This window comes from Lissotriton helveticus, chromosome 4_1 (assembly GCF_964261635.1).
Source record: "Lissotriton helveticus chromosome 4_1, aLisHel1.1, whole genome shotgun sequence".
Classification (NCBI taxonomy): domain Eukaryota; kingdom Metazoa; phylum Chordata; class Amphibia; order Caudata; family Salamandridae; genus Lissotriton; species Lissotriton helveticus.
Window position 1 is genome coordinate 1,226,511,833 of NC_136063.1, and position 22,780 is coordinate 1,226,534,612.

Consider the following 22,780-nt stretch of genomic DNA (forward strand, 5'->3'; position numbering starts at 1 on the left):
CATTGATTTTATGTCAGCTGCTTGAGAACCGCTCTGTTCCTCCCTTGAAGTGTCATCGTCATGTTGTTCCTGGCCAGTTGTTTTCTGTTTGGACTTGTCGAAGGTGATCTACGGCTGCCTCGTGTCTGGCTTACCCATGGCAGCGTTCTACTGCACTCCTGTCGCGGGTGTGACGGTTCCTCTGCAGCGCACCACAAATTTCCTGCCGTGCCGCAAATCTCCCCACACTAGGCGCCTATGTTAATCAGCGATAAGGTCAGTCGTCTTCAACAGCCAGTGGGACTATCCCGTCTGCACCAGGGTATATCCGTACCGTAACTGTCTCTACCTGCTATCGTGGGCCAGCCATAGTATGGTTTCCTGGTCACAGGCAATCTCCCGCACAGCAACGCAAATGCTGCCTCTCCAAGCTCAGCGATGCAGCCCACTGGTGTGCCCTTAACAATGCACGCGGCCCCTGTTGCGTATCGAGCTCACCTTCACAGCAGACTGGGTTCAAGTCAAAATGGAGGTTCGCGCCTTTTTTGGGGCGCTGAGGGAGTTTGAACTGTGCCTCAATAGGCAACAGAACTGCCTCACAAGGGGCCCCAGCACGCCAGACTGTCGCACTTGCCTCGGTCTCAGTGCACCTTTTGGCCGCTCTTACAGTCCCTGTTGCCGATCTGTCTTCTGCTTAGCTCCCTGCGTGCATCCGCTAGCAACACCACTGCCCCATCCAATATGTCGGCCCGCTCCTCTTTCTCCCGAGAGCTGGCCCGGGCCACGAGGCTACAGCGTGTTCAGAAGTGTTCCGCAATTGTTTGGCCGTAGTGCCCCCTTTGTTCTGCGAGTACGGTCCTCACACAGTTCGCAGCCCCACCGCTTCTATATTACGCGGGCTTGGTCTCTTACCGCGCGTCCGCTGTGCTCCTTCTGGCTTCTCGGAGCGCGGTGTTTTGCAGATTCCGCCCCGCACTCCACTGCCACACGTCCACCTACTGTCCGCAGTGCTTGTCCCGCCTCTCGAGTGTGCGTTCTTACCGACGGCGGGGTGCTGTCTTGTAGTCCACGGCTGCAGGGTCAATCGGGTCGGCAGTCCGCTTCACTCCAGTGCAGCTCACCACCGGGCTGGGTCTCACGCCAGCCCCCAGCTTCTACTAGCGCGCCAGGCCCCTCCGCTACTCACAGCAAGCCGGTTCTATCTGTGCACTGGCTTCTACCGCAGGCCCAAGATTTTCGCCAGGTAGACCGAGTATCCTGCACTCACTCTGGGGGTCTAGGGGTCCGAGTCATAACACCAGAATCGCCGATAATTTACGGATTAATTAGCTCGATCGGTGGAGCTGCGGTTTCAGACAGCCATTCCGCTCTGCAGCCAAGCCACGCCCCGGTCATGTAAAGCTTTAAAGTGCATGTCCAACTTTTCAAATACTCTGTGCCCTGCCCTTTGGAAAGTTCAGGACTTACCCTTGGGGTAACTTACATGTATTAAAAAGAAGGGTTTGGGCCTAGCAAAACATTTAATTTCATTCAAAACAAAAACCCTTGGTGTGACACACACATCTAATATAACATATAATACAAGGAGGCCGCCTATTTTGCATTTAGGGTTGGACCGGTTCTAGTATTTATTTAGGAACAACCCCTGTGTGTATTATGTTTTATGAAAAGCAGGTCCAGTACAATGGGATGAAACAAAGTGCAAGTAGAAATCTAGATAAAAAGGTAGAGGAAATGCCTCACATGAGCAACCACAATGGAACGTTTGGCAGTTTCTCCCCAATTTGCTCACTTTATCATCATCTGCAACTTACCTATGTATAGGAAAGAACCAACACCCAAACAAGTTTAGAAGAATTTTGTGCATGTGTATTTTTCCATCTAACTATGTTATGTGTGATGCACATCTCAGCACTCTCTGAGTCACTTTAGAGGAAGGCAAAAATTCTTCCTCACAAGAAAAAAGGCTAAAAATGAGTTACGTGAGGCAATGAGCAAATATCCTTAATTATTAATGCCCACACTCATGATTAAAAATACCATACCATGTTTAGACCATTTTAAACAGAACAGCTGCCATGCTTCTTTGCCAATTTCTTCAGGGCAAGAGCACCACATTTCATCCAGAAGTGCACTGGACCTGTGTGTTTAAAAGTAAAAAAAGGAGAACAAGCAGTATAAATGGTAAGTGCAATTCAAATGTGGTATACAATTACCCAGACTCCGCACTCCAAGGGGGTAATTACCATATGGCTCCCAGGTGAGTGCCTGCCAGTAGACCAGAAGAATGGAACAGGCTATAGTTCTTGGAAACAAATTGACCACCTAAAACAGAAATGGCATACAGTTGTTCATACCCATTTGAGGTCAGTTTTTTTTAAGGTTGAGCCACAAAGTAATTCATCTAGTAGTGCATAAAGGTGTATTTGCACAACTACCCTTCATATACATAGACATGAATGAGCCAGACCCACTATCCATACATTTGTTGGAGACCTACATATAGCCGGCTAAGGTCACCACAGCATCTCAACCCCACATACAGCCAACCAGTCTCACACATGGCTTGTGTGCCAATCTCCTTGCTTTTAATACACAGTGGTGTGCTTCAAAATGCCCCTTTTCGGAAATCACTCTCAGGTGAAACAAATCTACACACCTTGTCTATTGCAGTGTGGTACAGGGAAAATCCAGCTTGTGATTTACTGACCCTATCATATACCTGAAGCTCACCCTTATCTCTCTAGGGTGGTATCATAGTGCTGTTATGCGTGTAGCTGAGATTTAGCCGCGTAATGCACGAATTTCATTTACAGAACTTTCACCCCCCTCTCTAGCAAGGGCCATTTCACACCTCTTTGAGGAGCGGGGCTCTGCTATTGCCACACAATTTAACCAGACAACATGAGGAAGCCGGCCATCCTTCTCTGCTGGTGTCATCACCACTCCAGGCCAACACTCTTCCTAGCAAAGTTTTATTAACCCCATTCTACAATGCTAGCCAGAGGGTGTCAATATTCACTTTAACCTACCACCCAAAAAAACCTATACCAGAAAAAGTGGCCCACAGATAGATTATCTCTCAGGGCACTGGAGTGGAAATATGAGTAGTGTAAAAGGAAATCCCTGTCCATTACTTGTGATCAACAGCTGTACATGGCCTGAGTGCCTTTAGCTGCAAAGTTCAGATCAAGATACAACAGCTTATCTCTGCTTATAGACCACGTAAAATGTAGGGTCCACACCATTTGATTGAGAGCAGAAACTGCATTAAAGCCTCCTCTGTACTGGACCAAATGCACCGAAATCATCAATATAGCATCTCTATAAGCACAAATTTATGCAAAAAGGATTGGAGCCATGAAAGATGCTGATCTCCTCAAACATCTCGACATAGATGCAGGCCAAAGTCAGGGTGAAAGTTGCCCCCATCGAAGTCCCCGATGTCTGTAATAACAACTGGTCTTTACAGCTGAAAACATTCTGTGTGAGAGCCAATTCAACGTAGTTCAGTACAAGCAACTGTGGAGCGTCACGGATTATCTCTCAGGGCACTGGAGTGGAAATATGAGTAGTGTAAAAGGAAATTCCTGTCCATTGGCTTGTGATCAACAGCTGTACATGGCCTGAGAGCCTTTAGCTGCAAAGTTCAGATCAAGGTACAACAGTTTATCTCTGCTTATAAACCACGTAAAATGTAGCGTCCCACCATTTGACTGAAAGCAGAGACTGCATTAAAGCCTCCTCTGTATCGGACCAAATGCACCGAAATCATCAATATAGCATCTCTATAAGCACAAATTCATGCAAAAAGGATTGGAGTCGTGAAAGATGCTGATCTCCTCAAACATGTCGACATAGATGCAGGCCAAAGTCAGGGTGAAAGCTGTCCTCATCGAAGTCCCCGATGTCTGTAATAACAACTGGTCTTTACAGCTGAAAAAATTCTGTGTGTGAGCCAATTCAATGTAGTTCAGTACAAGCAACTGTGGAGTGTCATAGAGCCACTCTTGCCCCCCCCCAAGTGCCCCAGAGGCTGCCACCAATGTAGCTTCTTAGAGGAGGCTAGTGTACAGCGACTCCATGTCAAAAGTAATAAGGAACTTATGTGGGGGGTCATATTCTATGTCTTGCTGTACGTTACGCATTTCCTGTGTGTTTTGTACATAGGTGGGCTGATTGATCACCAGTTCTGTTAAAAAGAAATCCCTAACTGGGACAATGGTTAAAATAGAGATTAGATGCCCAAAACCAACAGGGCACCAGGAGGCAGGCATTGGATTTTATGTATTTTCAACTGACTCAGGTGAAGTGTGGCATCTAGCTATCCCAGAATACATTCCTCTGGCAATTATGTCAGAACCCCTTTCTTGGTGTGTGGTGCTCCCTAGTGAACCCTACAGATGTGGCTACCTGGGGGCTACATGAAACAAATGGTTTGACAATGGCTTCCCCTTTTCTGTCCTCCACACCAACCTGTCTGCAAGAACAGGGGAGTAGCCCTCTGGTGTGTGTCCACCATTTGCCCTTCAAAGGGGCTTTCTCTTTAGAGCTCACCATTTGAGCTCACACCCTGTTTCACCTTCCTGCCAGGAAGGAGTCATACACCTCCTGCTGCAGGCCCTTTTCTGGCCCCTCCTACGGGAAGGCTGTCTTGTGGCCAACAACCATAAATGGTCACCGGATAACTATGGACATTAAAGTGGCTACTTTCTAAAGTTGTGTTGTAATCAAAAAGAGAGAGGAGAACTAGAGAGGCTAGTCCGTTTCCCCAGTTTATATGTTAGCAATCAATGAGAACTAGCTCTGGTTTAAATTGTTTGTATGTCTGCGGGTGGAGGAAAACCATTAGGTTTTATGAAGGCCCTCACCCACCAACCTAGTTGGTGGCATGCTTTATCATCGGCCCCACCCGAGGTACCAACTGTACCTCAGGTGTACTTCGACGCCAGATTACTGCGGAGCGGGTTTTTTGGTTTGTGAGGGTGCTGTGAGTGTGCTCTGAGTGAGGTTTAAAATACTGTCCTGGGTGTCCCAAATACTGTTTTAATGGTGGGCCCCAGGCAGTCAATAAAAACAAAGGCTTTCGGATGTGTACGGTAGGCTTATGGCCTCCGACGTCCTGTGCGGTCAACTAGTTTCAGCCAGGCCTTTTCTTCTACTGGCTTTCGTCAGGACCTTATATGTGTGGGGTATTACAGGGGTTTGTTTGAGTTTGTCAGTGCCCTGTGTGTAAAGCACACGCTACGGTGCTTGTATGCGCAAGAGATGTTTCCTCTCCAGTTGTACCTGTGGGGGGTAAAAAAGGACAGACATAACATTTAAGTCAAGGCTCCTTGTAGCGGGCTAAAAGCATTCAGTGAGGCCACGCTGGGTGCCTAGTGGTGACCACGGACAAGGCGATAGTGTTGGCGTCAGTGGCGGGCAGTGAAAGTGTGGCCGGTCTCACAATATGCGTAATTATATGTGAAATTAGGCCAAAGTACCGTAACCAGAATTGGCATAAACAGTGGTGAAGGAATAAAAAACATTAAAATGGAGTTGCTTACACCTGATTTTAGCAAACAACTCAGCATGGAGCTCAGCCGGGGGCCAGGACCCTGTGCACTCTAAATTAGGGAGTCGCGCTCCATTATAGTGCACAGATGGAGCGTGACTCCCCTATATGGATTAGCACTCTTCTAGATGACCTCACATTTGCACGCGCGTGTAAGCGATCTAGACATTCAACTGCGCAATGAAAATAAATAGAGAGAGCACTACATACACCTGCATGCAGGCCTTTCTCCTATTTCCTCTACTACAGGCATCTCCTCGAGACAACAGGAAGCTGAACATACACCTGCATGTGAGTCTTTCTTCTATTTCTTCTACTACAGGCATCTCCTTGAGACAACAGGAAGCTGAACACACCCCGTTACACGTGCCCAGGCCAGAACACCTGACACAGCTAACAGGCAACACCTGGCGCTTTCTACTGGTATTTAAGCGCTCTCTACACTGAAGCTCACTTCTCACGGAGCCTATTCATTGCGGGCCCAGCGACATCGCATAGTAAGTACCTGAACTCGACTTTGTTAACGGTACAGCCACCATTCATGCTGCCCCAGGCCGTATCTGTGTGTGCATCCTTTTACCGTTTTTTTTTTATTTTGTTTTTTAAGAGTTTTATATAGCGCGAACTAGACCCGAACCGAATCAGGTATCAGAGCGCTTTACATAGCACCAGTTACGTTACATGAGGATGGACACACATTAATTTTAGGCACGGGGAGATTAAGTGATTTGCCCAGAATCACAGGAGGTTTTGGCGTTACCTTGTTGGGTCCAGACTACCCCTCCCCCCTAACAGCCTTTTTCCTTTTCTTCCCCCAATTTAGAGTGCACATGGTCCTGGCCCCCGGCTGAGCTCCATGCTGAGTTGTTCGTTAAAATCAGATGTAAGCAACTCCATTTTAATGGTTTTTATTCCTTCGCCACTGTTTACGCCAACTCCGGTTACGGTACTTAGGCCTAATTTCACATATAATTAGGCATATTGTGAGACCGGCCACACTTTCACTGCCCGCCACTGACGGCAACACAATTGCCTTGTCCGTGGTCACCACTAAGCACCCAGCGTGGCCTCACTGAATGCTTTTAGCCCGCTTCAAGTTGCCTTGACTTAAATGTTATGTCTGTCCTTTTTTACCCCCCACAGGTACAACTCGAGAGGAAACACCTCTTGCACATACAAGCACCGTAGCGTGTGCTTTACACACAGGGCACTGACAAACTCATACAAACCCCTGTAACACCCTACACATATACGGTCCTGATGAAAGCCAGTAGAAGAAAAGGCCTGGCTGAAACTAGTTGACCGCACAGGACGTTGGAGGCCATAAGCCTACCGTGCACGACCGAAAGCCTTTGTTTTTATTGACTGCCTGGGGCCCACCATTAAAACAATCTTTGGGACACCCAGGACAGTATTTTAAACCTCACTCAGAGCACACTCACAGCACCCTCACGAACCAAAACACCCGCTCCGCAGTAATCTGGCATCGAAGCACACCTGAGGTACACTCGGTACCTCGGGTGGGGCCCGATGATGAAGCATGCCACCAACTAGGTTGGTGGGTGAGGACCTTCATAAAACCTAATGGTTTTCCTCCACCCGCAGACATACAAACAATTTAAACCAGAGCTAGTTCTCAATGACTGCTAACATACTTTCTAAAGTTGCCACCTGCGTGAAAGTTACATTAAATTCAACTTGAGCATAAAATTAAGTTTAATGCAATGATTCTCTCAGTATTGCAGTATTAAAAATATATCCTCTCCATCAATATAATGTGTGTGGTTGGCCACCTCAGCACAGAACGTACTGTCATGGAGTGTCCAAGCCTGTGTCCTACCCTAGTCAGGGTAACTTACTATGTGATCTATTCATTTATGAATGGGGATAACACCTGCTCTTTCAGGAACTGTGTCTGGGTGACTGCAACCTCTTCTATTTCAAGTCTTCCTTTAAAGCATAAAATTACCAAATTGTGTTCAATGTGTTTTTTTGGGTAAGTTACATTTCTTTGCATTCTGCTCCTATCACCGAGGTCTGGGATGCACCAGTTCCTGCCAATGGCTTGCCGTGAGTTACTTTATGTAAACCCACCCACCAGATACTGCTCACCACTTCCAATTGTTGTTCCCTTAACCTGTCTGAGTGACAAACTACCGCCAATGGGTGTGCATCTGACCTGAAAGTGATCAGTAGTGTTATATATCCGCTGGGTTTAAATTGTGATTGTAGCTGTAAAAGTCCAACATCTTAATGTCGTCTTAGAAATGCTTTACATAACTAAACAGTCATGCCGTCTCCCATCAACAAATAAGAATTCCCAACCATATATTCCAGTCTTCTCATTAACATAGGCATGGTATGACTTGTCGAGTTCTGGCAGGTCATTGCCATCACTTGAAACGGTTCAACAAGCAGACTCTATTACCCAAATGTGCATAGACACAGGTATGTTATCTAAATGTGGGCTGAAAATCCTTTCCGCTCGCGGAATTTGTGAATTTTTGGCAATTTCGCAGTCCGCGAATCGCGTGAAATTGTCAAAGAATGCCCAATTTGCGAGTTGGGGGATATGTTTTTTGCTTGGTCGCGCTTCAAAAATACAATCTTGCGCGCGCGGGGTTGACTTACCGTGATTCTGAATTTGCCGAGTTGTTTTCCTCCCGGTTTGCGTGCGCTGCGCCATTTTTGATCTTGCTGCGTGATCGTGCAAGACTTTTCGACCGCGAGTACGTCATAGCGTTCCGCCATCTTGCACTGGGAGACTTACAGAACGCGAATACATCATAAGGGCCCGCGATCACGCATTGCGAGAGAAAACAATTGCGAACACGTAGATGCGCCGCGCAGCTGACATCCGGCGGGAGATTTGAACAGTTTGCTTTCCCGAAATAGCAAAAATTGCATTTCTGCACAAGAAATCTATCGCTGGCAGCATAAACCTTCTGAAATTGATGATTCGGATCAGAATAACTCCTCAGATTGACATTTGGCTACACTTTTTTGTGCAAGGAGTCCATTTTTGGGGGGTTGGGAGGAAAGAAGTGCCCCAGAGTCTCCAACTTCCTGTTCCTGTCCAGCAGGCTCCTCCCAGTGCTTTGTCCATGTCCTGGTCACTTTTCATTTGGATCTGGAGCTGGAAGGATTACTCTTTGGCTGCTGCTGGATATTTGTATTTGAGGACTTTTTGTTTGGATCACTTTTGGAGTTGAGATTTTACAAGTAAGTTGGTGTTATTTGTTTGGGGCATTGCAGTTGCTACAACTACAATTTGTAAACTTTTTCATAACTTTAAAAAATATATATTGTGGGTAGCCATAGTATCTAGTAGGCCCAGGGTTAGTTATGGGTGCACGATACAACTGTTTCTGTGCGTTTTGTTGAACTTAAATATCATTTATGGCATGGAATTGAATAGCTCACTGTTATTATATCTATGTGGATGTTTTTTTGTAGTTTTGGGGTGCGTGTTAAAGCCACACTAGCCAGTAGGCCCAGGGGTAGTCAGTGGGGCATGGGCCATGTCTTTCTGTGGGGTCTCTTGAATTTAAACATCATTTAGGGCATGGATGGCATTGGATTGGGGTGATTTATGTGTGTATTTCGATTTTTTTGGGTGTTGTTGGGGCCTGGTCCAGGGCCTGGCCATGTGGGTGGGGGCCATTTTGAGGCCTGGTCCAGGGCCTGGTCATGTGGGTGGGGGGCAAGGGGCCATTTTAAAGCCAGGCAGTGTGCTTTTTGCCATAGGCCTGCACCCAGTCTGCCTTGCTTTCATCCATTATGCCCAGGGGCAGTCAGTGTTGCATGGGCCAAGTCTTTCTGTGTGTTCTCTTGATTTTAAACATCATTTAGGGCATGGATGGCATTGAATTGTGGTGATTTTTGTGTGTATTTCGATTTTTTGGGTGTTGTTGGGGCCTGGTCCAGGGCCTGGCCATGTGGGTGGGGGCCATTTTGAGGCTTGGTCCAGGGCCTGGCCATGTGGGTGGGGGTCTAGGGGCCATTTTTAAGCCAGGCAGTGTGCTTTGTGCCATAGGCCTGCACCCAGTCTGCCTTGCTTTCATCAATTATGCCCAGGGGCAGTCAGTGTTGCATGGGCCAAGTCTTTCTATGTGTTCTCTTGATTGTAAACATCATTTAGGGCATGGATGGCATTGGATTGGGGTGATTTGTGTGTGTATTTTGATTTTTGGGGTGTTTTGGGGCCTGGTCCAGGGCCTGGCCATGTGGGTGGGGGCCATTTTGAGGCCTGGTTCCGGGCCTGGCCATGTGTGTGGGGGTCTAGGGGCCATTTTGAAGACAGGCAGTGTGCTTTGTGCCATAGGCCAGCACCCAGTCTGCCTTGCTTTCATCTATTATGCCCAGGGGCAGTCAGTGGTGCATGGGCCAAGTCTTTCTGTGTGCTCTCTTGATTTTAAACATCATTTAGGGCATGGATGGCATTGGATTGGGGTGATTTTTGTGTGTATTTTGAGTTTTTGGGTGTTGTTGGGGCCTGATCCAGGGCCTGGCCATGTGGGTGGGGGTCATTTTGAGGCCTGGTCCAGGGCCTGGCCATGTGTGTGGGGTTCTAGGGGCCATTTTGAAGCCAGGCAGTGTGCTTTGTGCCATAGGCCTGCACCCAGTCTGCCTTGCTTTCATCCATTATGCCCAGGGGCAGTCAGTGGTGCATGTGCCAAGTCTTTCTGTGTGCTCTCTTGATTTTAAACATCATTTATGGCATGGATGCCATTGGATTGGGGTGGTTTTTGGGTGTATTTTGATTGTTTGGGTGTTGTTGGGACCTGGTCCAGGGCCTGGTCATGTGGGTGGGGGCCATTTTGAGGCCTGGTGCAGGGCCTGGCCATGTGTGTGGGGGTCTAGGGGCCATTTTGAAGCCAGGCAGTGTGCTTTGTGACATAGGCCTGCGCCCAGTCTGCCTTGCTTTCATCCATTATGCCCAGGGATACTCAGTGGTGCATTAAACAACTCTCTCTGTGTGGTCTCTCTTCTATTAATTTAAACATCCATTTTGGATTAGAATTGCAAATTTTTTTGGGTCTTTCCATTTTTGGGTGTGTTGTGTTAATAATAATAAATGCCAAGTTGCAAATATTAATTGAAGCACGACATATGCAAGATTTATTTAACTGATGTTCCTCTGGCTTCCTTTGCTTTAGGTGCACAAAGACTGACAACCAGGAATCATCCTCATCATCATCACTTGTTGTAGTGCCAGGAAGAAGTCCTGCTGCGGTGTGTGCACAAAGTCACGTGACGTCACGTGTGGTGGCCACAGACAACTCTGCAACTCGTGCAACTGCGTCCTGCTGTTCTGACATCTGAAGAAGATGGGCTCAAAGAAAGGAGGCAGTAGCTCCTCTACCAAGAAAGTTGCCAGTGCCACTGCCAGTAAGAAGGAGCAGAAGAAGAAAATGGCGCCACTTACCAAGGAGACTGGTGTGCCGACAGACACTTTTTTTGGGAAACAAAACTACGCCTGCAGCAGCGGTGTCCGACGGGGACCATGTGGGGAGCAGCACCTCCGCTTCATTGGTCTCAGTGCCACCACGCCAAGTTAGGCCCAAGTGCATGAGTGCCGCAGAGGCAGCGTCTTTAATTGCTCTTTCACCATCGACCAGTGATGTTGGCGTTGACTCATTGCAAAGTAGCATCTAATCAATGCAGGGTGTAACTCATCTGACGAGTGTTCAACCACAGCTGCAACGACAACCACAGGTGCAACAAGGAGAGGCACAAGGAGAGGCGCAAGGAGAGGCACAAGGAGAGGCGCAAGGAGAGGCGCAAGGAGTGTCACTAGGAGAGGCGCAAGGAGTGGCACTAGGAGAGGCGCAAGGAGTGGCACTAGGAGTGGCGCTAGGAGTGGCGCAAGGAGTGGCGCAAGGAGTGGCGCAAGGAGTGGCACAAGTAGAGGTGCAAGTAGAGGTGCAAGTAGAGGCGCATGGAGAGGCACAACTGCCCACAATGATTGTTCCTCCAGAAGTAGGGGCACATCAGGAAATCGAGATTCAAGTGGAGGTATCATCCGAGCAAGCCACTCCTCCTGATGATCCATTGTCTTCCAGATCCCCAGCAAGAAAAAGGTCAAGGAGGGCTAGTACAAGTTCTTCTTCAAGCTTCCTTCCTTCTGATGATCTAGATCTTGATTGGCACCCACTAATGCAGTCTGAGAGGGAGGCACGCCACGAGCCGACAAAGCTAGCTAAAAGGAAGGTTCCCGCAAGGCTTTCACTTATGGGTGATGATGAAGAAGAAGTAGAAGGGGCGTATTCTGCTGCTGATGAACAGTCTGACGATGACGACCCAGTCATCACAGTCGTCACTCCAGCCCCAACGGGCATGCAGCAGACAGACATTTTTACCCTATCCAAAAATGCTTCTGTGCAGGATGTGTGTGGTGTGGCACCACTGGTGGTACCCCCACCAACATAGGTAACTACTACACCAACACGACCTACAGCTTCCATATTTTCTCGTCAGAAGGGCTGGCAGGGACCTCCATCCAGCTCGACCTCCATTACCTCAAGTAGTGGTGCTGTAAGTGCAAAACAGAGTCAAATTCAGCCACGCCCATCCTCCACTTCATCTGGCATTGAAAGTAGCACCTCCACCACCACCAGAAATCTCAACTCCCCAGTTTGGGACTTCTTTAGTATTAGCAAAAAGGCGGAAAACCTAGTCATTTGTTTGATTTGTGAACAAGTAGTTAGTCGGGGTAAGCTTGGTACCAACTACGGTACCGGAGGCCAGAGAGGTCATCTAAAAAAACATCACATTATCCAGTGGGAGGCGCACCTAAGTAACATCCGTAAAGCCAAAAGTACAAATTCAAACATTGATATTGCATCTGATGACGAGGAGGAGCTGATCTTGCAGGGGGGAAGTGAACAACCGAGAGACATTTTTTCTGGAACACACAGTACCCCTGGCATCAGCACTGCAGTGGTAGCGCCCACACCCTCCTCTACCCCAGCAACATCAAGGAGGCACAATAGTCTGGTAGAGACACCAATGCGAAAAACTACATCAATGAGCCTGACTGGGTTGAAGAGGTCTGGACCCTCATCACATATGAAAACTGTCCAGACCACCATTAAAAGCATGTTTTGGTCGGAGGCGCCATTGGAACGCAACCACCCAACGGCACGTGTTTATAATGCAATGCTGGCTAAAATGTTAGCGCTGGACCTTCTCCCTTTTTCTTTCATGGAAGGGGTGGGTTTTCTAGAATTTGTGCAACAGTCTGCCCTAAATGGAAGGTTCCTAGCCGGTCCTATTTTGCCAGAGTTGCGGTTCCAGCACTACATCAAGATGTGCTGGAGGTGACTTGGGCAGCTTTGCAGAAGAGTGCTGTTCACACTATCCACCTGACAACAGACATGTGGACCAGTTGTCAAGCCATTGATTACATGTGCATCACTGCAAACTGGGTCTCTTTTGCGGGGTTAAGAGACAAGATAGCTGCAGGTGGTCACAGTGCCACAATTTTTCAAGCTACTCGGAAACATGCAACAGTAGCCATGTTTGCCATGGAGAAATCTCATACTGCAGTAAATATTTTGGAGGAGTTTAACAGTAAGGTCTTTGAATGGTTGCATCCAAGAAAGCGCATGATTGGTTATGTTTCCACGGATAATGGCAGTAATATAGTTAGGGCCATGTCTGATGGTGGCTATTTCAGAGTGCGGTGTTTGGTGCAGAGTATTAACATTGTTGTTCAAGATTTCTTGAAAAAAGAAAACACAGTCAGCAAGTTACTGACCACCTGCCGAAGAATCTGCAAACATTTCAGCCATTCTTTTAAGGCCGGGAAGCAGCTGAGGATCATTCAACGTGTCCGTAGAGTGCCAGTCAGAGGACTCATCCAGGAGGTGGCAACACGTTGAAACTCAACCTTCTACATGCTTGAGCGTCTGTTTGAGCAGTACTTGGTAATCCATGAGTATGTCTTTAACGCATGGGGTGCTTCTATGAAAGACATGAGGCTAAAGTTTAGAGGAATGGGACCTAGTTAAAAGCCTGACAGACATGCTTCGTCTTTTGAGGTCTTCACGCGTGAAGTCAGCAGGGAGGACTGTACTTTGGGCAAAGCTATCCCATTGTTGCGCATGCTAGAGCACTAACTGAAGGCGATGTCTTCAACGTTCCAAGATGATGCTGATAAGCAAGACGCATATCAGTTGGCGGAGAGCTTATTAACCTACCTACTTGACAATGCAAGGCTTAAAGGAATACATTGTGAACAACATTACATTTGTGCCACTATTCTGGATCCACGGTACAAAAAGGCACTGGCCAGCAATACATTCATTTCTTTTAATGAAGCAGATGTTTCAAAGTACAAAAATTGGTTAGCTCTGTCAGCCACTCGGTTTGAAAAAGAGCGGCAGGTAATTGAAGGGACCGTCACAAGTACTACGGAATCAGCAGGCCATCCGGCGTCGAGGTTCACTTCTGTGGCCGAAGGCATTCACTTTCCCTCAGAGCCGTTACTGACACCAGCAACCATATCATCATCATCACCTGCACTAGGCCCAGCCATAATATTGTCGGAAGCGGATTGGATAACTCATCAAGGGTCTGTTCGTTCCAGTGTTGATGCAAAGGCCACAGATGGTACTCAAAGTGGAGCACCTCTGGATGACCTTGAGTGGATGGTGCAGGCCTATCTGGATGACCCAACAGAGGTCTTCTTTGATCAGAACCCATTGCTGTATTGGTATGGGAAAAGGGGTCAATGGCCACTGATCACCAAGCTGGCTCTAAATTATTTGTCTTGCTCACTCGCAAGCGTGTCTTCTGAACGTGTTTTTGGTGCTGCTGGTGCCATTGTAACTTCAAAAAGGACCCGTCTCTCGCCCAAAAATGTGGGGAGGTTAACAATGATCAAGATGAGTCAGCACTTCATACCACCAGATTACAAAATACGTGAATCCACGCAGGAAGAAGAGGACACCGACTTAGGTGACGGAAGTTCTTCTCTGTTAGCTGACCTACTCCCGGTTCAATTCACAGAGTTTGAGGACGAGCTCTACTTCCCTGACACCTAGGCCTGAAATACTGACTTTTTCTTTTCGTCCGTATTCACTTTTATTCCTGTGTGTCTTTCTTTCTTTTGCAACTTTTAGCACAACAAAACTCTAATCACAGCAAATCTATCTGCAGCACTGTCTTCGTCTTATTTCCTTATTGAAGGCGTAACTGTCTGCATTCTTGAAGTTCACAAGTTCAAAACTCAGTCATGCTCCTCTATCCTCCTCCTCCAGACTCCCCCTATCCATTTCCCTCAAGGCAGATGGCTGGATTACGCAGAATTAAGAAACTGTCGCTTCATAGACGAGTGCCCTCAAAAGAAGATGGACTGCAATTACTCACTATATGCTGACTGTTACTTCTAAAATTGACATTAGAGGCTGCTCTGTGGGCCTTCACTTGAAGAATGAGATGCGGACAAAAAGTGGAACAGGTAATGAATAATGAGATGGCATGCAGTGGACAACACTGGCTGTCTGGCTCTGATGAAAGCAATTGCTGTTTGTTTATTGTGCATGAAATTAATTATATGTGTTCTGTTATTATTTAATCTTTTACACACTAAATGTAACTCAAGTCGACTATGTTTTTTCCTTGTTTAATTTAAATTGTACTTCTACTGCAGGGGCCACTACGTTGCATTTTTTTATATGGAAAATGTCCTTACACTCACGGTGTGTAGACTGTGACTGAATGAACAATATTGAGTTTGACAATACCATGATGATGATGAGTCTTGATGATCAACGTTAATATCTTTACAGTCACTCACTGGGATGGATGGATCATCATCGTCGGCTTACGGAAGAACTATGGCCATTTCGTGTGTGGCATACAGGTAAACAAGTCAACAACAACCACAGCAGAACTACATGTCTGTCTAGTCGTGGTATGGAGTGGTCGAGCCAGTGTAGTGTTGTTATGCCAGAGTCCAGACATCAGTTCATGTAAAATTGCGGCTATGTGTCTTGTTGCATAAAATTAGTTCTGCTTTGTCTGTCTGTGTCAAAGAGGTATGCTACATGAAGGTTGGTTCACTCAGTGGTGCCTTCCTTGACCGTCTGCATGGCCCTGGCCTGCTGTGTGCTAATTACAATCCTTGAAATGGAGACTCAGAGTACGCACTTTAGAAATGATGCTTGTATGTAATACTGTCGCCTTTGAAAGTGAAAGTGTTATTTTTGCACTAGACACAGTACCTTATATTTTTTCTTCTTGATGTTTTAATATCCCTTCCTGTTTTTCCATCGACAATTACAGGCCGGATTTCCTTTTACCCTCTGCGATGGGAAAAATATTAACCCAGGCTTACCATAGCAATCCGCAATTTCCCATCCGCCAGGCAGGCAGTAGACAGTGTGTCTGGTCACCAAGATTGATCGACAGAGCGTCAGATGGAATGGAGGAGTACCGCAAACAAGAGGAATGGCAAGATGCATGCAACTTCCCAAATTGAACAGGACAACTACAACATACAGTTACAGTATCCTCTTCACTTCTCCTTATATTTTAAATAATGTTATTGTTGTGAACTTCTATGAGTGCGACTCTGTGCATTTCCTCTCTGCTTCAAATTCATCCCTACAGCTATTTGATACGTTTTTTTGCTATTATTAAAACTAATTCTTTAATGTACTAATACGTGTTTATTCTCTCTGAGGGCAGATAGGCAAGTAAAATTGCGTAATTACTGCAGCCCTGTACTGTGAAATTGTTTATTCATAGTTAGTAAGTTATAGTAACTACTACTTTTCAGTAACCTAACCATACATTTAGCAAACAACTTCATGCATGCAGTGCACTTCCTTTATGTCCCTTAAAAAATTTATGGATATCTTCGCATCCAAAGATTTGTTTTTCTTCATTTGTTATTTGTCCATGCTGTGTTTTTTTTTCCTCTCTCCACAAAACTTTCCCAAAAACCCCATTCTCATAAAATTTTCTAACCCTAACCCTCTTCCCCCAGGCTGCGTGGTTTTTATTGAGGTGTGACAGACTAAATGACAACAATAATGCCACACACTTGCTGGGGAGGATAAGGTCAAAGCAACAGAAAATCAATTTCAAGGTTGGTGAAGGAATCCGAGGATATGTTCCTATTCTTATTCTGCTTGACACACACCCATGAGTATTTGCAAATCAAATCAGAATTTCATGTGCGCCATCGAGTGGATTCATCATCAACAACATCGTCCTCCTACACGTGACGAATGCTTACGCTGATGTGTCCTTCACCTTCAGTACTATTTCTTGAAGTAGCCATACTCCACGCAACTAGTAGTTATATTTTGAATACGTTTGCATTGCTTAGGCTATAATTTATGGCACTGTTCTTGTGTACTGTATTATCTATCGTACTGCTCTAATGCTCCACTCAGGCCACTCAATGTTTCATTTCCTTTTTTTTCATATGCTGCTACTGCCAGTGTGTACCACTACTACTAAAACCACAACGATGACATTTCACCCATCCAGGATTCCATAGCCAACCTTAATGGCCATTTGCGATGCAGCCACTCCTGTGCCCAGCCCTATTCTCAAACACGAATCACAGGTAAGATAAGCATTTTGGGTGAGAAAGAATAATGGAGTGAGAGGAGAGACTGACGGTAGTACTAGTAAAGTAGTAGGACATTTGAATTCACTAACTCTGTCAGTGGCACATTTGTACAAATTTGGGCGATTAGACAATTTGAATCAACCAGCCACTTAAGTTTCAGGAAAACAAACGTACAGTTAACCTCCCCTGCTTCCCCCACAAAACAGTAAAAAAAACGCGTATGCTATGTTTAAGTTGAAATAAATAATTATTTGAGCCCTAACAAAAATAAACTCTCCAACAAGAAGACCCGATCCACCCCCCTCCCTAACCCCAACCAATGTCCATGAAATCAGTCCCCAAAAGTCCAAAAAACCCAACGCCCAATTCCCACCCCTCCCGAAAGTCTTTAAAAAAGGGGCAAGGGACAGCCTCTCTACTTCCGCCGGCGGTGTCCTTTGGCCAGGTGGTCATCCTGCTCTCTCCGGAGGTCCTTGAGCAGGGCTTTCAGCCTCGCCACCTCTTGCTCAAGGTTGGACACTCGCAGGGTCAATTGGTGCACACTGGCCTTGCACTTGCAGGTACTGTGGGGGGCAGCTGTTTTTTTTGCTGCGCGGTGGCGGTGGGTGGCTGCCGGACCACGGCTCTGTACCGCTGGAGTTTTGGGCTGGCTGTATGACCCAGGGGCAGCGGAGGAGGATGCAGCTGTTGTGTATGATGTTGACTGCGTGTCATCCTTCTCCTCCTGAGCCACCAGCCGCCGATATTCGGCGACAATTGCCTCCGGCTTCCGTTGCCGGACCCGGATAGTCAACTCCTTCCTTGTTAGTTTAGAAAGAGTATCTATATGAAGAAAAAAAACATACTGTAACCAATGCTCTTTAAGATTAACACACAAATAAATCAGCAGAAAGTTGTGTCACAGTAGCACTAGCAACTTGCAAGCACAGTAAATAACATTTGTGGCATGTATCTATCTAACCTCCCGCTTCGTCGGTCTCTGCTCTAAAATTAGTGGAAGTTTCAGGAATTCTACTAGCACTATATGGACTCACTACATTAGACTTCGACAGTACACCAGTCTTCTTCTTCTCTCTTGTTTAGCGAAATTGGTATGTAAACTTGTAGAAGCGGGCATAATGCCAGCGCAGTCAACTTGCACCTGAGAAAAACAGACGTATGCCATGATGACACAGACTTGTGTTACTGTTGCCAGTCCAGAACATGCAGGTGGTGAAGCTCTTACTTTTCTATTACGGGTGGCACTGGCCATACTCTGTTACAAGGGCTACTGCCTAATTATTTTAACTTTCACCCTGCCCTGCCCCTGACTACTAAAAAAGGAAAATGAAGAAGATCAAATCAAATCAAATCAAAAAGCATTTATATAGCGCGCTACTCACCCGGAGGGTCTCAAGGCGCTTGGGGAGGGGGGGTCCGCTACTGCTTGAACAGCAAGGTCTTGATCTGCTTCCTGAAGGCGAGGGGGTCTTGGGTCAGGCGGAGGTGGATCGGGAGGGAGTTCCAAGTCTTGGCGGCCAGGTAGGAGAAGGACCTTCTTCCTGCTGTGGCTCTTCGGATGCGGGGGACGGCGGCGAGGGCGTGGCTGGTCGATCGAAACTGGCGGGTAGGAGTGTAGAAGTTGAGGCGGCTGTTGAGGTATCCTGGGCCTTGGTTTTGTAGGGCTTTGTGTGCGTGGGTGAGGAGGCGGAAGGTGATTCTCGTGTTGACCGGGAGCCAGTGCAGGTCTCTCAGGTGTCCGGAGATGCGGCTGTGTCGGGGGATGTCGAGGATGAGTCTTGCTGAGGCGTTCTGGATCCGCTGAAGTCTCTTCTGGAGCTTGGCGGTTGTTCCGGCGTAGAGGGCGTTGCCGTAGTCCAGTCGGCTGGTGACGAGGGCCTGGGTGACCGTCTTCCTGGTCTCGGTGGGGATCCACCGGAAGATCTTACGTAGCATGCGCAGGGTATTGAAGCAGGATGAGGAGACGGCGTTGACTTGTCTGGTCATGGAGAGGGAGGAGTCCAGGATGAAGCCCAGGTTGCGTGCGTGGTGTGTCGGTTTGGGTGCGCTGCCCAGGGCGGGGGGCCACCAGGAGTCGTCCCAGGCGGAGGGCGAGGAGCCCAGGATGAGAACTTCCGTCTTGTCTGAGTTCAGTTTCAGGTGGCTGGTCATCATCCACTCGGCTACGTCTGTCATCCCTTCTTGTAGGTTGGCTCTGGCGGTGGCTGGGTCGTTGGTGAGGGAGAGGATCAGTTGAGTGTTGTCGGCGTAGGAGATGATGTTGAGGTTGTGTTGGCGTGCGATGGCTGCGAGGGGGCTCATGTAGACGTTGAAGAGGGTGGGGCTGAGCGATGAACCCTGTGGTACGCCGCAGATGACTTCGGTGGCTTCTGATCTGAACGGTGGAAGGCGGACTCTCTGAGTCCTTCCGGCGAGGAAGGAGATGATCCACTCCAGTGCCTTCTCCTGGATTCCGACGTTGCTGAGGCGTTGCACTAGGGTGCGGTGGCAGACAGTGTCGAAAGCCGTGGAGAGGTCCAGGAGGATGAGGGCCGCTGTTTCTCCGTTGTCGAGCAGGGCTCGGATGTCATCGGTGGCTGCGACGTGGTTGGCCCGGAAGCCAGACTGCGAGAGGTCGAGGGATCCATTCGTCTCGAGGAAGGCGGCCATCTGCTTGTTGACGGTCTTCTCGATGACTTTGGCCGGAAACGGGAGGAGCGAGATGGGGCGGTAGTTTTTGAGTTCGGTGGGGTCCGCTGATGGTTTCTTCAGTAGAGCGCTGAGTTTGGTGTGCTTCCAGCTCTCCGGGAAGGTGGCGGTGTCGAAGGAGGTGTTGATGATGTCCCGCAGGTGGGGGGCGATGACAGCGTCGGCCTTGTTGAAGACGTGGTGAGGGCAGGGGTCGGTTGGAGATACGGAGTGGATGGAGTTCGTCGTATGGATGGTGTCTTCGGTGGTGATCGGGGTCCAGACGCGGATGGAGGTGGTGGGGGGCGTTGGTGCGGTCGTGGGGAGCGTTGGTTGCGTGCTGAAGCTGTTGTGTATGTCCGCGATCTTGTTGTGGAAGTAGGAGGCGAGGGAGTTGCAGAGGTCTTGCGATGGGGTGATGTCGTTGTTTCTGGCGTTGGTGTTGGAGAGCTCTTTAACGATGTTGAAGAGTTCCTTGCTGCCGGTGTGCGTTGTTGTCCAGTCGTTCCTTGAATGTAGTTTTCTTGGTGGCGTGGATCAGTTGATGGTGTTTTCGAGTGGCGAGCATGAGGGTGGTCATGTTGTCTGGTGTTGGGTCTCTGCGCCAGGCTCTTTCGAGGGCTCGGCAGTTCTTTTTGGAGCTCTTGAGTTCGTCGGTGAACCTTGGTGCTTTCTTACTGCCGGGTCTGTTAGGCGGGGTCCTCAGTGGGGCGAGGTCATCTGCGCAGGTGCTGATCCACTTCATGAGGTTATCAGCGGCCTGGCTGGGGTTCCCTGAGCTGGTGGGAGGGTGCTGGCTCAGGGATGCGGCGAGCTGGTCGGCAGTGATCTTGTTCCAGCTCCTGCGTGCAACCTGTTGCTGATGATGGTGGATCGTGGTTCTTCTGAAGCTGAAGTGGATGCAGCTGTGGTCCGTCCAGTGGAGTCCGGTGGCGTGGCTGAAGACGATGTCCTTGCTGGATGAGAAGACGGGGTCGAGTGTGTGTCCGGCGTAGTGGGTGGGAGTGGTCACCAGCTGCTTGAGACCGAGGTTGGTGAGGTTGTCCAGTAGGGTGGTGGTGTTGCGGTCGTTGTTGTTCTCCAGGTGGAAGTTGAGGTCCCCGAGGAGGATGTAGTCAGCGGAGGGGAGGGCCTGCGGGCAGATGAAGTCGGCGATGTCTTCGCTGAATTGTGTGCGTGGTCCCGGGGGTCTGTAGATGAGGGTGCCTCTGAGGGTGGTCTTGGGGTCAGTGTGGATCTGGAAGTGCAGGTGTTCGGCGGTTGTGAGGGTGTCGTCGGTGTTGGTCGTGATGCGGATGGTGTTTCTGTGGATGATGGCGATGCCTCCTCCGGTCTGATTGCCGCGGTCCCTCCGGGTGATCTTGTATCCGTCCGGGATGGCGATGGCGATGTCAGGCGCTGAGGAGGCGTTCATCCAGGTTTCCGTGAGGAAGGCGACGTCTGGAGATGTGGTGTCGAGGAGGTTCCAGAGTTGGATGGCGTGCCTGTGAACGGAGCGAGTGTTGAGCAGGATGCATTTCAGGTGGTTGCTGCTGGTGCCCGGACTGGTGGGTGAGCGTGTGGTGCAGGTCCGGTTGCAGGTGAACTTGCAGGAGTGGCAGCTGAAGGGTCCGTGGGAACGTCTCGGGTGGCTTGGTAGCAGCTCGGGATCCGACCGGTGTTGAGTGCGTTGAGTTCGGTAGAATCGTAGGACAGCCGGGTCGTCTTCCGTCGGTAGGGGCCAGGGGTCCTGGCCCTGGGCGCGGTCCAGGCGCGGACGGGCGCAGACGGGCTTACCTTTGGCACGCCTTCGGCGCACAATCGCCACGCCCGCTGCGCGTCAACGCTGCGCGTCAACGCTGCGCGTGCGCATGGTCGCCATTTATGGCAAAGTGCAAGGGAGGGAGGAGTAGCTGGGAGGCGGGAGCGGGGAGGGCACAGAAGGCAAAGGGGGCGTGTCCTTAGACACGGCAGCGGGGCGGGAGGGCAGTGGGGAAAACGGCGAGGGAAAACGGCACAAGGGGGCACAGAGATCCGGAAAAGGGGGCAAAAGCCTAAAGAAGGCTACAAGGCAGCACAAATACCTAAACAAACACAGTAGCGCAGGAGGCCACCCCGAGCGACCGCGGGGGGCGTGGTCAGCAGGCAGGCTGGCTCAGCGAGGCTGAGAGGCAGCGGCAGGCGGGGGAGCACACGCTACAGCTGGTGGCCGTGCGGCGCGGGGGTGTCCTACGAGTAGGTCACACTCACCTGTACCGCACGGTCGCCATTTATGGCCAAGTGCGAGGGAGGGAGGAGCAGCTGGGAGGCGGGAGCGGGGAGGGCACAGAAGGCAAAGGGGGCGTGTCCTTAGACACGGTGGCGGGAAGCGGGGAGCGGGGCGGGAGGGCAGCGGGGAAACGGCAAGGGAAAACGGCACAAGGGGGCACAGAGATCCGAATAAGGGGGCAAAAGCCTAAAGAAGGCTACAAGGCAGCACAAATACCTAAACAAACACAGTAGCGCAGGAGGCTACCCCGAGCGACGGCGGGGGGCGTGGTCAGCAGGCAGGCTGGCTCAGCGAGGCTGAGAGGCAGCGGCAGGCGGGGGAGCACACGCTACAGCTGGTGGCCGTGAGGCGCGGGGGTGTCCTACAAGTAGATAAATATTATGATCATCTATCCCTTCACAGAATATTTGCTTACATGTGGGATGACTTTAGGTGCTTTGTTTTTGATTGAGTGAACACCGATAGACCACACATGAATGACAGAGTTGTAAAAAAATTATTAACAGAGGTAGTAAGTGGTCCCCGTAATTGCCGAATATATGCTGTGCTTGCAAACTACTGTTAATAGTCATGGTAGTATTCTGAAAAATTACAACTTCTTTCCTCGGCTTTGATACTCTGGCACGGAAGTGTGGTGTTACATGCTCTTCAAAGTAACACTCTTCATCCAGTGACCGTCTACTCTGTCTACATACACCTATGCTATCTATGAGGAAGATACCAACCAGTAATCCAT